The sequence below is a fragment of the Panthera onca genome, chromosome A1, assembly GCF_046562875.1.
Source record: "Panthera onca isolate mPanOnc1 chromosome A1, mPanOnc1 haplotype 2, whole genome shotgun sequence".
Taxonomy (NCBI): Eukaryota; Metazoa; Chordata; class Mammalia; order Carnivora; family Felidae; genus Panthera; species Panthera onca.
This window is the reverse complement of record NC_138339.1, coordinates 161,371,131-161,386,237: the sequence shown is the minus strand read 5'-3', so window position 1 is coordinate 161,386,237 and position 15,107 is coordinate 161,371,131. Positions and strand designations below refer to the sequence as shown.

Below are 15,107 nucleotides of genomic sequence, written 5' to 3'. Positions count from 1 at the left end.
CAGGGCGGGAAAAGGGGCGCGCACGAGGGGCGGGGGCCGGCCGCCGCGCGGAGGGCCTTCCCTCCCGCCTTTGACTCAATTAATTGGGCTCGCAGCTTCCGCCGGGGAGGAGACCGGGGGAGGGGACACTGCAGGGGGCGGGGGGCCGGTGGAGATCAAGGGCCGAGACCGCCGAGCCGGGGGCCGGGCGCCGGCGAGGGGGGCGGCAGCACCCTTCCCTCGGGCCCCGCGTCGCCCTGCTGCCGTTCCACTCGCGGGGGCAAGAAGGGGCAATGAGCTTGGCCGCCCTCTCGTAACCCCCCTCCCACCCACACGCACGCTTGGGCGAGCGGATCTGGCGCCCAAATTCCGGGTGGGCGCGCGCCCGCCCCGCCGCGGCGGGTTTGCGCCTGGGTGGTTCCCGGGTGCCCGGCCCGCGCCTTGTTTACGAGCATCACATTAGTCACCGGTGAGCGCCGGATCGATAGCAGCTCGGTGCCCTTTCCTGGAAGGAGGGGAGGGGCGCGGCGCCCCCTCCCTCCCCGCCGCCCCCGATCCGGGGCCGCGCTCGCCTCGGGCGGCTCCCAGGGTCCCACCCGCTCGGGGGCGCCCTTCCCCCGCACCCAGGTCGTGGGCTCTTCCGGGGCGTCATCAGCGCCATTCACTTGTCAGGTTCTCGGGAAGTTGAAATCGTCTGTTTGGGATGGAACCAGAGAAAGAGAAGGAGGACGAGCGGGCGTACAAAAATGCAGTTTCCATAGTGCCGGAAAGAGGGCGGGCTCCAGCGAGAAAACAGCCCGCAGCCCGGGTGCCCGCGGCGGGTGCCTGCCTCCCACCAGACCCTCCGGGCCCCGCGCGCGTTGGCGCGGACGGCGGTGGGCGGCTCCAGACCTGCGCGCCCTTCGCCGGCAGTCGCTGCCGTTGAAGATGCCCTTGAAGAAGTGCTTCCGATATCCCCGTCTCCATGGCTTTTGTGACGGCTTTTGTGACTTTCAAAGTCGATTGCAAATAAGAACCCACGTGGTCGCGTCTCCCAAATGTCACAGTGGGGGCAGCTGGTGAGGATGTGTGTCCCAGAGTTCAGACCGCAGCCGGCTCCGGGTCTCGCAGGGACTGAGAAGGCTAACAAAACAGGCCCTTGTCTGTTTTCTTTCTTTAATTCGTGTGTCTTCATGAGATAATTGGAAACAATAACGTTGGTTATTTTTTATTAAGTCCTGGAAGTTTGCCTTTGAATGCCCTCTATAGTTTATAAGAGTCTTTATTTCAAATGCAATGAAGTCTTAAGTCTAAGGAAAATGTAGGTTTTGAAACGGTGATAAATATGTTAACATACTTGTAGGCATGTGACTTAAAGATCCTGCTAGTTAATGTTATGTGCCCCAAAAAACAGCGTTTTTACTCTTTAGCAAGTACACCGTTATGATTCTCGATGAGTCGCATAAATTTGGGAAGAATAATCGGTGAGGCATATATCAGGAGGGTTTGATATATAAAAAGTATATTTAAAGTCCATCTTCCATTTTCAGTCATGCTTTAAAAAATAATACCTGTGGGAATGTTGTTTCACGTGTGTGCCTGCATGCATGTGTGTGTCGTGTGTGTGCACCTGTTGGGCGCACCTTCGTGAACACGGTAGTCCGGCTTCCTGTTCCTTTCAGATCTTGTTGTCCTTCCTCCGTTAGCAAATGTTGCCTAGCAATAGGTCTACTGGGAAAGGAGGGATGAAGGAATTCTTATCTGGGAGTGGAAGGGGAATGTGGCCCAGTTTTACTGGCTTTGTGATGATTTCCGCCTCCCCACAGGAAGGGTCTGAATGGGTCTGCCTGTGTGTTCAGGAACCCTAACTAGCAGACGCGGACGTGGCACAACCTCTAACTCAGCCTAACGGGATACTGAGCTCCACTGAGCTCCTCGAAAAAAGTACTTCTTGCAATTGTTCCATTCTTTCCTTTTTGGTTGTGGCTTTTCGTACAAAATTGCAAACTAATTGTCATTCTGTAGTCCTAGAACCTCGAAATACAAGTGTGGGAGGTACAATTTCCATTCTCATTAAGAAGTCAGCCCATGAAACCGACAGTAAGGAACTCTGTCATTAGAGGTATCCCTGCCTTCCTCCCTTCCCATTGCCAAATAAGCGCTTTATTTATTTAAAGCTTGTTCGACACCTTGTGATTTTCCAACTGTTCCCCCATACTTTTTCAGCAAAAGTCAGCTAATAACATCTGCCAAGCTGCTCTCCACGCATGGTCTGTTGCCAACAAGCAGCCTGGATGAAAGTTTTTCTCAGGGTCCAAGACCTTCCCTTGGAAGTTCTCTTTGGTTTTACGGATAACTAACTGGCCGTATCTTTTAGCAAGGAGTGTTTTTCTGTTTGCCTGTTTTGCTTTCTTTACATAAAATCGTACACGAGGACTCTTTTATTAAAACAAAAAGTCCTTACTGGAATAATTTAATTACCTATTATAAAGCAGTCAATTTCATAAAAATGTAGACGTTAAAAACGCACCACAAATCCACAATGCAAATAATAGTAAGCATCATTAATTCTCTTCTCTGTTTCCTGTAACAAAGGCACACTTAAGGAGGAGAAAAGTAGGTAACGTTTTAGTGCTTGTGAGTTTTTTTTTCTTCTTAATTCTTAATCCTGTGTAGCTGTTTGACAGTATTTTCTATCTAGATGAACTGTATCTAAAAACTAACTGAGCAGATAGTTAAGTGGCATACTATACGACCAGTTAGAATAGCTTCAGTTTAAAATGTCCTTTTAAATTTAAAAGGACAATTTAATTTAAAATGTGCTTTATGAGGAAAAAAATAAAATAAAGTAAAATAAAGTAAAATGTGCTTTAGAAGGTGTAGATTTTAAGTTCAGAGGCTTATGTCAGAGGACATGTTCAGTCTTTTTAAAAAGTAGAGCATTTCATCACATTTTGCCGTATTAAATAATGTGGTTCAGTAGCTCATTTAATAAATTTCTCTTTCTCTGATGAATGAACCAGGAAGAGACAGACTTTTCCCCATCTAGAATTCATAAGGGGACTTCCTGCACTTTCAAAGCTGGTTTTTTTTTTTTTGTTTTTTTTTTCACAAATATATTTGCTAATATGTTTCAACTGAAATTTCACAAGAATTTTGTAACATGCTAATTGTGTGCAACAGAATGATTTACAAGAGAGAATGTAACTGCTGTTTGGATAACTTACTACCTGTGCATGACTTTTCGAATATCTAAAGCACCAAGATTTAATAGATTGTATTGGTTCCTTGGACATTGTGAAGGTTTCCACTTTAGTATTTATTTTGCTCATCGTAAGTACTTGTGTATCTCAATTTGTGTCTTTCTGAAATATTCACTGGGGAGAAGGGGTTTTCTCAAATAAATGACTATTTCATGTACACGTAAGGTGAAGCAAACTACTATAACTTTAAACATGAGAATTCTTCTGGAAAATGTATGCAGTGAATCAAAACTCCTTGGAGAAAATCCTCATGTAGTAGCACAGCTAACCCAATACTCACAACATTTTCATTTTAAATATGTTGAAGAAATGTATAAACCAGCAATTACAAAGTGACTATGGTTAGTAACTTAACATTTTTATTAATTCACCTCTGGATTTTGTGGTGTTTGAATTTTGAGACTATATTTCTAAATTCAAAACAAAACAGACCTTCCCCCCACAGACTTTCCATGATAGAAATTAAAATTTTACATGAATGACTGCCTAACATTACTGAAGCGTAAAACAAACAAACAAAAACAAACCAAAAGGGTTTCTTCTTAGAATAACCCTCTTGGGATGCTTGGCCCTATAACAAAACTCACGTTTTGCACGACCAGATTGGTGCCCTGGGTAGGTATTGGCTGTCAGCGTTCTAGCTGCTGGGTTAAAACGTTGTTTGGTTGGTGTTACTGTGGTTTTCTGTCAGAGCAAAGCAAAATTGTCTGCCTCTCAATGTGTTGATCACAAGCAGATGACATTAAAAAAAAGAGTCTCTAAAATGACACAGCTATATTTTCCAGAAGGGAGGGGGCATGAGCGGTGAGGAGAGCCATGTGTCCTTGAACAGAGCAAATGTTAGGGAGGAAAGATCAGCCCGTGTTCATTGATCCCACTGTTTGCTCTAGGAGCGAGCTTTCGCCCTGTTTGTAAACTGCTGTGTGGGTGGGGGGGTGGTGAGCAGGACACAAGCCACCCTGCTCTTTGCCAGCTGCTCCGGCGTTTTGTGGAACTGGACTGTAGTCACAAACCTTCCCCTTTGCTGCAGCTCACGTGCTGTCCCAGGCTTGCCTTTGAGTCTGTTTTCTAGAGTTGTTTTGAAATCCAACCTAAAGATAACAGCGAAATGTGACCCGTTCTTGTGAAGAGTGCCACCACCCGGCCGTGCTTCTTCCTAAGGCAGAACAGGCTTTTTTGCAAGATGCTGCAGCCAGGGAGGTGGCCGAAAATTGGTTACAACCTAACCTACCTTACACTTGCTGTGCACAAATCTCTAAATAGGTGGGTAGAAGCAGTTTGGGATAAAACTGACAATGAGCGACTCGGGGCACAATCAGAGGACAAATGAAAGGACACATTCAGTTTAAAAGCTTATTTTTTATGATTGGGTAAGTATCAAGCTAATATGTTCACATTTTCTAATGTATTTTAGCTCAATCTGCATATTTACTTACCAAGAGCAGTTACTGTATGAAAACTGAGTATCAACGATCGTTTAAGACTTTGGAAAACTTCATAGGCAACACAATGAAAACAAACAAGGATATGAAGTCAGGATTATTGTGGAGTAAACGTGAGTTACAGTCAAGATTGGTTTGTCTTGCAAGCAAGCTTTTTATCGCATTTCTTCACTAAGTCGACTTGCCAGTCTCAAATTTTTGTTTTTAGAATAAGCCAGGCATCCTGAGGGATATTGAAAAGCAACGTTTGAAAAAGTACGGATGGGAAAGAAAATGTATCTTAAAAGCCAAGGATAACAAAATCGTTTTTAAACTGCAAGTAATAAGTGGCAGTTAATAAATGTCACATGTGGCTATTTTTTATGAAGGTAACGTGAACTTGCACACTCACGACTTACCAACTTTAAATGTAAAAATTACATTCTTTTTACTTGTTTTCATCCGTCTTTAGGGAATGTAACTACTAGAGGTAGTCAAGGTAGGAAATGGCGTTTAGAGGTGAGTTATCTAAGTAGAGTGAAGAGATCAGAAGATTTGCTTTCTTTACTGCCAAGCATGCCTTTCTGGTGCCTTTCTCTGTGGTTGGACAGAAGATGGTGATATGTAAAATAGCAATAATAATAACTAGTAAGGATAGCTCATCACTATACTCATGTATGCTATACAATGTGATCCGTACCAGTCTCTGGGACGAGTAAAACATATACAATTCTCTCATGATGCTGATACTGTAAATACATGATTCCATCGCAAGTGGAAATAGAATCTTGTTCTTTTCATTCCCTGCCTTCCCTGTCCTGTGCACCCACATACAATGTTTCAGAAGCACGACTAACTTCTTACATATTATTATTATTGTACTGTTTACCTTGTTTAGATCATGTATAACAGAGGATATCGACTGCACTAGTTTGAGGAAATACGAATTAGTGAGGTTCACAAGAAAATAATGCAGGTGCATTTAGTGCCGTTTTCTGCTCCCGGATGGGTGTTAACTGGAGATAGTCAGTTCAGATAAGCTGGTTCTCAGAATGACCACTGCAAACACCAGCCAGTATCCCGCAGCTGCCAGCTCTTTTTTATATGTCAGCCCAGCCTCTTGCTAAAAGAGGACAAAAATAAGAATTCCATATAAAAATTTTCTTTTTAAAAATGTTTTATGTTTATTTTTGAGAGACACCGAGCATGAGCAGGGGAAGGGCAGAGAGAGAGAGAGGGAGACACAGAATCCGAAGCAGGCTCCAGGCTCCGAACTGTCAGCACAGAGCCCGACAACAGGGCTCGAACTCACAAACTATGAGATCATGACCTGAGCTGAAGCCAGCCGCTTAACCAACTGAGCCACCCAGGTGCCCCTAAAAATGTTCTTAAAATTACTTGTTATACTGCAAGACTGCCTTTTTTTTTTTAATTTTTTTTTAACGTTTATTTATTTTTGAGACAGAGAGAGACAGAGCATGAACGGGGGAGGGTCAGAGAGACACAGAATCTGAAACAGGGTCCAGGCTCTGAGCGGTCAGCACAGAGCCTGACGCGGGGCTCGAACTCACGGACCGCGAGATCATGACCTGAGCCGAAGTCGGACGCTCAACCGACTGAGCCACCCAGGCGCCCCATGACTGCCTTTTTTATGTAGCGAATAGTAAGAATTAAAAAGCCATATTTACGGCTGCTGTTGAAAAGCAAACGGACAATGGAATATATTGCTATTTTGAGAGTTGACATTTTTCTGTTTTTATTTTGGGAATCTGGTACGTGACTTTAAAATTTCTACACCGTAGAGGTGTATTACAATTTCAAGATGGCACCAACATCCCTTATAGTATGAATTAGAAAGGAAACCAATATGCATGCAGTAACTTAACCTCGTTGGATAAAGTCACTCTGTGTTTTCATTATAGAGTAATAGAAAAATAGGAATATCCTTCACTGCTCAGGTGAATTGATATCTTCCTCAATCCAAAATACAAAAATCACCAAGTTACTAAGCATGTGTCCAGTATTCGTTAAGCATCAAATGTGTTTTAGGAATTACCTAGAATGTAAGTCGTTGCCCTTCGTTTTCTATCTAAATAATACGGCACTGTTTCCTTAAGTGATTAACGTTTAAGTTTCTTTTTTCTCTTGTAGCTTTTATTCAATACTGTCTCATAACTTGGACACAAAAATTATTAGATGTTATTATGACCATCATCCGGCATTTTCTTAGTGGTTTATATTAATTCTTAAGGCTGCTATCTTAGCCTCTTCTTGCCAAGAATATGTGCCAGAGAAAGTGATTTTCGTCTCCGAGCACAAAACTTTTACCAACGGTCTCACATCACATCAAATTACATGTTCAGGAAAATTGCGGGACAAGGGGATATGGAAATAAGAAAACAAGAATGGAACTTCACCTTGGTAAATAAAACGATCTTCCAATTGTAATTTTGTTTGCACTCAGAGGAAGGAGGGATGCATGAGAAAAGTACGAGGTGAATCGAGGCAACTTTAAAATGAATCTTTTTTTAAGGTGTCTTTTGATTTGATTTGATTTGATTTGATTTGATTTGATTCCACTGATGTTAGGTGTTGCACAGTTAACATGGGAATAGCTTTGCACATGACCCTGAGAGATTTGGTCAGGACCACAGCTCCCAGGGCCTCTGGTTCCTGCACCTGTACCATCAGGTGTTCCCCTCGCTCCCACAGAAGCATGTCTGCCCTGCCCCCGTTCTGATTCAGTGCTCAGGTAGAGAGCCATAGCCCCATGGTCCCTGCGTGCAAGTCCCCGTCTCAAACTGCTCCTTAAATACAATGAGCTGGTGTGCCGTGGCATCTCGCTGCCAGTCCCCTTGGTCCTTCTCTTCCCTTTGAATTCTTAACCGAGTTCCCTTTTCCGCCTTCTGAATGGTGTTTGCAGTCTCGAGCTCATTCCATAGGAGGCCAAACCCCTTTTTGTTTCCCCAGCTTTGTTTACCGGATGGTGTTCCCCGTTATGATTGGATTACAATTTCAAACGTGAAAATGCATCATTAAAACCTTTTGGCGATAAGCACCAAGAGCCCATCTTATAAATAAGGCTCATCCATTTAAAATAAATTAAGGGCACTGAAACCGGAGCATGCTTTTCGAAGCTACCCTCCTACCCTCCTGTTCCAAACTGAACACATCCTAGGGAATTAAACTAGTAAACACAGTCTCCAAATTTCTTTCCATGGAAATCAGTTGTAATTAGTCAAACATTACTAATTCTGTTAAGTCCAGTGTTAGGTTGACTTTTAAAAAAGCCAATGTTCTGATCCCACCTCGGTCTGTGGGCTAAGGAACTGTTTACATGGTATGAAATAACACGGGTACGTGCTTTCTGGTTATGCTATCTGGTGACCAGTTCATACTAACCCAGTGAAATATTTGATTCTAGCAAAGTTATCAATATATTTCAAGCATTTCCTTTGTGCCAGATACCGTGTGTGGTCCCGTGGGCACAAAAGTGCAAGCCGACACCAGCCACCCAGTGGTGCCTGCTGGTTCCCTGGGTCTCTTGGGCTCCCACACCGCTGGCTGGGTAAAAGAAATAAGCATGGCGACCTCCCTTCCCTCAAGCCATTTCTAGGAGTGTGTTTGCAGACAGCCGCTCTGAGATACGAAGCGATGGCGCCTTCCAGGACAAACGGCAGGCTTGTTTCTTTCCTGCTACAAAAGAGGTGGGTTCCCCCAGCCCGTTGAGTGCTCTGTGACAACCTTCTGCACAGGTAGCATGCACCGGGCTTCTCCATGGCACCCCCGTGGTACTTGGGGAGGGAACAAGAAGCCAGTCACACTGTTGTCTGTGTCACGAGTCTCTGACCCTAGCAGCTCCCATCCTCTGCCGGCATGCATGGCACAGGGGAGGCTACCCAATGAGCTCGTCAGGAAGAGGAAATGCACTTTCAGACCCGACAGCACCCTCTGGAAGCTCACCGAAGAAGAGAAACTACATGCAAATTGCTAAATCAAAGGGTCAACTAAGTGCAGAAAGATCCAATGACACAGGGGAAATGAGTGTGTTACAAGGCTGGCATTTTACCTCGCTGGGGGAGAAGACAGATTATCCAATAAATGGGGTTTGCATACCTGGAAAATATGTCTGAAGACACGTTAAGGTTTATTTATTTTTCAGACAGAGAGAGACAGAGCATGAATGGGGGAGGGGTAGAGAGAGAGGGAGACACAGAATCCGAAGCAGGCTCCGGGCTCTGAGCCATCAGCCCAGAGCCCAACGCGGGGTTCCAACTCACGAACCGTGAGATCATGACCTGAGCTGAAATCAAGAGTCGGACACTCAACCAACTGAGCCACCCAGGCACCCCTGCAGACACATTAAATTTGAATGCCTGTCTCCTTTCACTAAAACGTCAGTTGAATTGAGGATTTAAGCATTAAAACACAAAACCATAAAATGTAGGAGAAAATGAAAGAAATATTGATGACTTTGACTTTCTGAAACAATCTTGCAGGGAGAAAATACAGTAAAAGCAAAGTCAAAGTGCAGAAAGTGAACTGGGAAGAAAGCATAGCCAGCATCACAGATAAAGTGTTAATTCTTATGTCTTTGTATAATACCTTAAGGGCTCCTGTAAGACAATTTAATAAAGAATCCAAAATCGTAGTGTAAAAATGGGTGAAGGAACAGCACAGATGTCATGATAACATAAGCACATGCAAGAAAGTCTTAAATATATGAAAGTTTGCTCAACCTTTCACATAATAAGATAAATGCAAATTAAAACCACAAAGTGGTACAATCATTCACCTATCAGATTGGCTCAGATTGAGAATTTGATAACACAGTGTGTTTGCCAGAATGTTGGGCAAGGTTCCCACACAGGGCTGTGGTGGTACCAACAGAAACACGTGTGCTGAGCAGCTTGACTGTATCTATCAGAGTGGCAAATGCCCACATGCCTGGACCCATGATTTAGCTTCTAGGAATTACTTGTGCATGTGCGAAGTGATTTCTTTATGAGGGTATTTATCGCATTGATGATTGCAATAGAGACAAATACACATATGTGAAACAATATGTATTGAAGTATCTTCATTTCAGTCTTGCCTGGAATAAGAAAAATGTGGAAGCAAGTTGAATGCCAACAATTTGGAACTGATCAAATTTTATCTATGTCTCCAGCTACCTGCCTACCTATCTATCTATCTTAGCCTGTAAGGAAATATACAGATGGTGTTCCGAATCATGACTGGATTACAATTTCAAAGCATTTATTTTGTTTTGCTTTTTTAGAGAGAGAGGGAGAGGGAGGGGGTAGGGGCAAAGGGAGAGAGAGAAAAAGACAGAGAGAGAGAGACAGATGCAGGATTCGATCCCATGACCCTGGGATCATGACTGAAATCAAGAGTCAGGCGCTCAACCGACTGAGCCACCCAGGCGCCCCTGGATTACAATTTCAAACATTAAATTAAATAATTAAAACATTATAGTGCTAACAACCAAGTGCCCCTTTTATAAACAAGGCACACCCGTCTAAAACCCAGTAGGTGTAAGGGTGGTGTAAATGAATAGCAGGGTATATGTGACGGGAACAGGAACGTGTCAGCTCTGTTTACAGTGACCCATAATCACACTGAGGATATGCTGTAAGGTGGGCATATAAGTCACAGTGCGGATCTGGGCTGGGGCAGGGTGGAAGACGGGTTTTCTGAATTTTGTAACACAAGAATCTGTTCAATGGTCAAAGGGGTGAAAATAATTAATTTTAGTTTTAACTAAGGGCTCAGTAGACCTTGGTGAGAGTTTGGGCATGCGGGAGGAGGGGCAGAGTCAGAAATGGCTACTGGAAAGTCTTGCGGGGTGACTGGGACCCACAGAGCCCTCTCCTGAGAGAAGGTGGCGGAGGGAGAATGGAGAGGTGACCCAGCCACCCAAGGGAAGATGTTGGCAGACTGTCGGAGGGGTTTGGACAGGAGATGAGTTTGGGGGCCCGGGCAGGCTGCTAGAGCCATGCCAAGAGGGTGAGTGAGAAGAAGGCCCGGCTGCCCAGATCACACTGGCATTGGGAAGGGCAGAAGGAGGAGCCCACTGGGGGCCCAGGGAAGAAGCAGTCTTTGAACGGGAGTTGGGGGGGACCAGCAGGGTGGGGGTCACGGGTGTGAGCAGAGCGGGAGCGGGGGGTGGCAGCGGGCACAGTCGTGACAACCACGAGGAGTCATTCGGTGAGGTAGGCCTGGATCTCCTCCTGGGCATCTGTGGAGAGGGAGGGGTTGGAATCCAGAGACGCACGTAAAACGGGCCAGGGTCCCTGAGGAGGAAATGCAAGGGACAGAACACTTCCCTTCTGCGTTGGAAGGTCTGTGCGGCCAAAGCCATGGGTGTCAACAAGGACAGCAGGTGCAAGTGCGGGAGAGCTGAGCTGGGGACCAAGGGCAAGAGCTTGGGTTCCCATAGGACACACACTCAGGTTTACAGTGGGATGACTCTTAGAAGGATGGACTAGAAGTGTTCGGGAAACAAAGGAGGAAAATGGGGCTGGTCGAAAAGCAAGGACCACTTAGCATGACTCCGTGGGAGCAGGTGGATGGTGGGAGGGGTGGGATGCATGACAGGTTGAGTTTTCGTAGTATCTGTGAAGATGCTTACTGAACTGTGTGGCCGGGAGTGGGGCTTGGCCTCTGGGAGGGCACCTGAGTCCCCTTCTCTTGGTTTTGCTTGTGCTGGCATCCACGATGGGTGCAGCACGAGCTGTCATGGGTGCACAGAGGGGCACCAGCCAGGAGGTACCTCGTGGGGGACAGGGACGGAGAGAGATCCGTGTGTGCCCCTGATTGTTGTGTGTGGGCCTCTGTCATGTCTGGACATGGGTCTCCGTTGTCCTCTCCATCTCAAGGCTGTCTTGTTGTGAATCTTAGAGCCCCCATTACCGACTCTCCCCCAAAGTCAATGTCGTCTTGCTCTTTCTTTTTTTTTTAATGTTTATTTTTGAGAGAGAGAGAGAGACAGACATACGGACAGAGTGCGAGTGGGGGAGGGGCAGAGAGGAACATGGGTCAGAATCCCTTTCCTCGACTCAAGCTGACAGCTTGTTAGAACTTGTTCACATAGTACCTGTGGCGTATGCAACTTGTTTATACCAGCAGCTCCCTTCGAGTGCTCAGGTCAAGAATTTCCAGAGGTCGTGCCATTAGACAACTATCAGGCGCCCCCAATCACGCGTGATGAATGTCGATGTTATTCTGGAACAGGCATGGAAACTGGTGCCCGACCTTTCCTCCCATCCTCGCCGCTGCAGGCTGGCCGGCTTTCTTCACCCCACGGCCTCAGAGCACCTCCGTTCGTGGCCCCTCCGCCCTGCCCTGGGCCGCTGTTGATTCCCGCTTTACCCTGGATCCGCTTTGTCAAGGAACCACACGGTTGATGCTCGACACATTCTTGTCCCGCCTATTCTACCTGTTTGGGTTATACTTGCGTACTTTTTCCTCTACTAGAACATTTTTGCGATTATAGAAAGGCGCAAGTGAACGGGTACATTAAGCCCTTTGAATCATAAAGGGCCGGCACATTTTTTTTTCAATGCTTATTTATTTTTGAGAGACAGAAAGAGACAGAGTGTGAGTAAGGGAGGGGCGGAGAGAGAGGGAGACACAGAATTCAAAGCAGGCTCCAGGCTCCGAGCTGTCAGCACAGAGCCCGACGCGGGGCTCGAACCCATGAACCGTGAGATCATGACCTGGGAAAGGGCCAGCACATTATACATAGTCAATAAAGGTTTGTTATGACTTTGTATTCTGTGTCATACCATCTGCGGGCCACAGACTCAGAGACCTTGTGGACCTTCTGTCTAGGGAGTGGAGGGCTGACACCTGAGGATATACACAGGCTTGTTTCTCTAGGTCGACGTGTGCAAAATCTAGAAGGTGCATCAAATGACCCAGGAAGGGGAGCAGTGGATTTGGGTGCCAGGAGGGGGTGGAGTGAGGAGGGGAAAGAGGTGATCCGGGAAACCTACATTCTGAGTGCGACCCCAAGTTACAGGGCTATGAGCTGTAGAGGAACTCATTGACCTCAAGGTTTCTAGAAGAATCCATCCCAGCACCTCCTGATGAAGGGATTGGGTGAGGTTGGCAAATCTGAGTCTTCTGGAGGAGGAGTCAAAGTTTATGACTAAACCCTCGCTACTTCTTGTCCTATATTGTGCATTCTGGAAAAACGTGCGTGAAGTGGATATATAGTACAAATTAGTAGGTTTTTAATAAATATTTCTATGTATAGTTCCAGAAAAGTGATGGTTTATTTTCTAACCATTGCTAGAGGGGGAAAAATGAATGGAGCCAATCAGAAAGAAAAAGCTGAGGATCTCTAGGGGACAAAATGTAATTTTGCAAAAAAAGGGGATTAATAGATAAAATCTTAGTCTATTTCTCATGTACTATTACGGTAATGTAGGATTTGTTTATTCTAATTCTTAATTCCAGAAACCTCTCAGGACAAAGCACGTATGTGTTTGTTAAGTTTTTATTTAAATTCCAGGTAGCTAAAGCCTGTATATTTTTTAGAGCTAGGGACAAATCTGCCATCTGGGGCTCAACAGGTAGAGAGAGGTTAACCACCCCCTCCCCCCCCCGCCCTATCACTCTCCTGCGGTAGAGTCATCTCCGTGTCTTTGTAGGAGATAACTCTTATTTCAATGCAAACATCCTTCTCGTATTTTGAAATCTACTTTGCAAGATGCATCCTGGGTAAGAAGTGTACCATTCTGGTGAGTGGTGGTAATAATGGTGAGGCTGTGTGCGCAGTGCTGTTATAAGCATAAAAGTGCTCTAAAAAAAATAAAGCCTTAAGGGGCGCCCTGGGTGGCTCAGTCGGTTAAATGCCCAACTTCGGCTGAGGTCGTGCATGATCTTGCGGTTCGTGGGTTTGAGACTTGCGTCAGGCTCTGTGCTGACAGCTCGGAGCCTGGAGCCTGCTTCCGATTCTGTGTCTCCCTCTCTCTCTGCCCCTCCCCTGCTCATGCTCTCTCTCTCTCTCTCTCAAAAGTAAATAATGATAAACAAAACTTTAAAACTTGAGCATGCACATGACAGGAAACTTACTTGCCATATAAATTATATTTTGTGATGTGGGAAGACAGAGGATAGAACAGAAATCTTCCTTCCCTTGCAGATTTAAGTACAGGTGACGCTCTGGAATAAGCTGACAAAGAACGTAGGTTTGAGTGCCACCTTTTACCATCCACTTCTGGTTGGTGGAAACTACCGCAGAGGCCCACACACAACATCAGGACCACTGTCCCTGGATTCGGGCAGAATGGTGGCTCTGATCTTGTGGCAGATGACATCCCTGAGCATGTAGCAACTCACCAGTGAAATGCGAGCCGTGATGATAGGGTTCATGCCGTGGATAAAGATGGTAACACGCACGAAATGACTCCACACACGTTGTTGCTACCTCTGGGCACATCTTTGGGAGAACGTACAAAGCTGCTGCAAGGGAAATCTGCCAGATTTTTGCCATCGACTCAACTCTGTGAAGAACTTCAAGTTACGGTATCACGTCACGCAAACAGTCGGGTTTGAGCCGAAGGCACCCGCGGACAAGAGCTAGCTGGTTTCCTGCTGTTCCCTTTCGTCTGACCGTGAGCTAGGGAGCATCATTCTTTCCATCCTCTTTCTCCTGGGTACCAAGAGCATTTTCTTAGCTCAGCACAACACCAAGTTCAAGAGAGGAGTGCAGGAACAGTGACCACCCTTCACTTTACTTCTGTCTCCCACCTGCCAAAGAACAATGTCTAGCCCTTTGCTGTGTTTGGTCTGACACTTTTTTTTTTGGGGGGGGGGGGTCCCTTAAGGACTTTCATTTATCTGTTGATATGTGCTGTGTCTTTCTCCAGCTCTTCCTGTCCCCCAGCAAGTGTGACCCCCAGACCTCCATCCGGAACTCAGCTTGATGAACCCACAGCAAACTTCACTGCCTGGGGGCCATGAGAAACTTCCCTGGGTCAAGTGCAGGGGGCAGGACCACACCCAGCTGTTTCCTCGCTCCACCCTCAGCACCACCCTGGGACTATCCAGGGTCCTGAAGACTCTACAGTGGCAATTCTCCAGTTCCGTGGTCTACAGGTCCTGCAGCCACCATCCGCGTGGGTCAGACTGCTGCTTCTGCTCTGGAGGGTGATGGACGGATGGTGGGGCCCTGCACTGCACCTGCTGTCCCGAGTCTGTCCTGCCCAGTGAGGCTGCTCACACTGGTCCTCAGGGTGTGACGGAAGTGCCACTGGGCCAGTTGCCCTAGCTCTGCATGACAGTGTCACTTAATGGCTGCCTCATCCTCCATGAAGTCACCATAAGGTCATACAGTCCTTTTTCTCTGTTTCCGATTGACAGGTATCACTTCTCCCCTTGTATTTTGCCATGATGAACAATCTTCTGATGAACGTGTTATGCATATATTTTTGTTTCCATTTTGCATTATTCC

At 46.0% G+C, this 15,107-nt stretch overlaps 1 long non-coding RNA gene across 1 annotated transcript in view; it reads left to right on the top strand.

Moving 5' to 3' along the window:
* Nucleotides 1-15,107, top strand: part of LOC144617421 (uncharacterized) — a 292,948-nt gene that overhangs the window by 117,621 nt on the left and 160,220 nt on the right. The gene's annotated exons all lie outside the window — the stretch shown is intronic.